We start from the raw sequence: 3,152 nt of genomic DNA, 5'->3' as shown, positions 1-3,152 counted from the left end.
TCTCAGAGAAATGTTGTTTCCCCAGATAAGGATTTTTCCCTGAAGTTAGGAAGGGGATAAAACCCTTTAACTAAGTGCCAGGTGGGTAGTTAAACACTTTAACTACAAACAATCATGCTTAAGCTACATAATCTTTACTCCCTGGAATAGCGATAAGAAACACTCTAACCTTTGCAATAGAAATTGACAGGATTAAAATCAACTGGTATAAATACAGATGTAACAAGACAATAACCACCAGAACTTCACTGGAGATCCAGACCGGAACTTGGCTGGAGATCTTGGCTAGAGATCCTGGCTAGGCTGCTGATCAACTGAACGCTGTTTCCGTGTCATTTCTTCCTTCTTCGCTGACTCCGTCCACACCTTTGGGAACCCCTGGACCTGCTGGGGATGGACCCCAACAATATTCCTTTAATCTTCATCACCATTCAATTTCCCTCCAAAAAAGCCAAAAAAGCAATATATGTTTTCTGGGTTTTTTTGTTTATTTTTATGCATGCTCACCAATGTAAATAATTAGATTGTCCCGTGGTCTCTCCATGTTTTTTTTTAAATATAGATTAAATATGCAGAAAAGTACAACAAACTACAATACACAGCCTAATGAATCTTACACTTGTGACTGTCCCCCACGGCAATTAAACATTGCCACCACCTGCACCAGCCTGCTTTCTCTATTCTTCAAAACTATCATCTGAACTTTTTTAATGAGACCCTCTCTCCGTTTCATTTTACCACCTAAGCATACATTCCTGAACACTGCCATTTGCCCCGCTTTCAAATCTTACTTGAAGGGAAACATATTCTATGTATTATTCTATTGTGTCTGCCTTATTTTTCTCTGTATTACATTCATAAGCCCTATCGTGTACTGTGTTTGTTCTTCATTGTAGTACTATACTATGTATACCTTTATAAGAATGTGACATAAGTTTTTTTTAAATTCTACTTTAGATACCATATGCTCATCACTTTGTCTTCTTTTTCAATGGTTTCCTGCCCAGGTGAACAGGGATTTTACCTCTGATGCCCTGTTCCTGTGGGGATCAGCTACCCTGCCTGGTGAGGTATGTGGAAAGGGCCCAGGGCAGTCTCTGGTTGTGTAAGTCTGGGGTGTTTAAGGCATAAGTAGGGGATGAGCCCATGTTTCAGGGACCAACTTCAAAACAGCCTTAGTTATTGTCAGAGATATTAGTGTTTGCAACAATTGTGACTAACAGCCAAGTCCCACCCCAGCATCTCTCATAAAACTCACCACCACCAGAAAGGCTGAAGGTATCTTGCAATCCCTGAACCAAAATTCCTCTGGCAACACATGCTACACATCCAGGTCAGTCATTTGGAACAATGTTGCAAGCATTTACTGTTTATCCTGAGGCACTCTTTCATTCATCCCAAAGGATTCTGGACCCCAGCTGTCCTCGGCTGTTTGGAGCTGAGATCTGTACCATTTGTTCAAGGTACAAAATTTAAGGAGAACCCGCTGAGCACCACTCACTGTGCTTTAGGATGAACATAATGGCAAGAAACATTTTTAAAGAATTTATCTCCCCTCAATGTTCCCACTTTAGAAGTGAAGATAAAAAGAATAAAATAGAAACTGTGGATGTTGGAGATGTACAATGACACAGTCTATAACCCAAGAAGAGAGGCGTAACTTTCTGGGGAGGAGAGATGGATAGGCCAAGGAATTAAAATGAATTGGACCCAGCTAGCATGGTTCAGTGGTTCAGCATCGACCTATAGACCAGGAGATCCCATGTCGGGAGGTCATGGTTCAATTCCTGGTTACATGACCAGGTTGCGGGCTTAATCCCCAGCGTGGGGCATGCAGGAGGCAACCAATGAATTATTCTCTCTCCTCATTGATGTTTCTATCTCCCTGTCACTCTCCTTTCCTCTCTGAAATCAATAAAAATATATTTAAAAAATAAAATAAAATAAATTGGTTAAGTAATTTCCTGGTGGACAATCTAAAATGCTAATTGGGGGATGTGCAGGAGGCGGCTGATCGATGCTTCTCTCTCATCGATGTTTCTTGCTCTCTGTCTCTCTCCCTTCTTTCCTCTCTGAAATCAATAAAAATATATTAAAAAAAATAAAATAAAATAAATTGGTTAAGTAATTTCCTGGTGGACAGAAAATCTAAAATGCTATTAAGTTTACATTCAGAGACTTAGTTGTCAAACAACAGATTCGATTTATTAGCAAGCTTTTAGATAAGATTGTAAGAGAGCTCCAGAAAATATAGAAAAGAAGAAAATAGAATGCTTGCTCATAACTCGGCATCATAGGTCAGGAGGGTACTCCCAGATAACTCTCGAGAGCTATTTGTTTCAATCAAAGTTGGCTTACAAAAAAGAAAACAACAAGATCTTATTATTTTTATTATTAATATACTCTAATTTTTAGAACTCTTTTATATTGGCTGACAATTTTGGAACAGAGAGTTTATTTCCTATGTACCCCCTCTTCCCACAGCATCCCCTATTTATTAACATCTTAATTAGTGTGGAACATTTGTTATATTTGATGAACCAATACTGATAGATTATTATGAACTAAACTTCATGGTTTAACGTAGGTTCAGTTTCTATTGTGAAATTCTGTGGTTTTGGACAAATGTGTAATGCTACATATTCATCATCACAGTATCATGCAAAGCAGTTTCATTGCCTTAAAAATCACTGGTGCCCCAACTATTGAGCCATCCCCTCCTATCCTAAATCTTGATGATTACTGATATTTTAATTGTCAATATGGTTTTCTTTTTCTATAATGTCATATATTTGAAATCATACAGTATGTGGCTGCTTCAGAATGGCTTCCTTCACTCAGCAATATCCTTGTCGTTTCCTCCATGTCTTCTTGTGGCTTGATAGCTTAATTCTTCTTCTTGCTGGGTAATATTCCACTGTATGGTGTGCCACAGTTTGTTTACTCACTCATCTTTTGAAAGACATCTTGGTTACTTCCAGTTTGGGGCAATTATGAATAAAGTGTCTAAAGTCATTCATTTGGAGGTTTTTATGAAGCTGTAACTCTTCAACTCACTTGGGTAAGTATTTCTGACGACTGCCTGTGTCCCGGACCAGCAACCCAGGCATGGGTTGAGGCATGGCAGGGCAGGTCTCCCTCTCCCCTCCCCT

The sequence above is a fragment of the Myotis davidii genome, unplaced genomic scaffold, assembly GCF_000327345.1.
Source record: "Myotis davidii unplaced genomic scaffold, ASM32734v1 scaffold217, whole genome shotgun sequence".
NCBI lineage: Eukaryota > Metazoa > Chordata > Mammalia > Chiroptera > Vespertilionidae > Myotis > Myotis davidii.
This window is presented reverse-complemented; position numbering follows the sequence as displayed.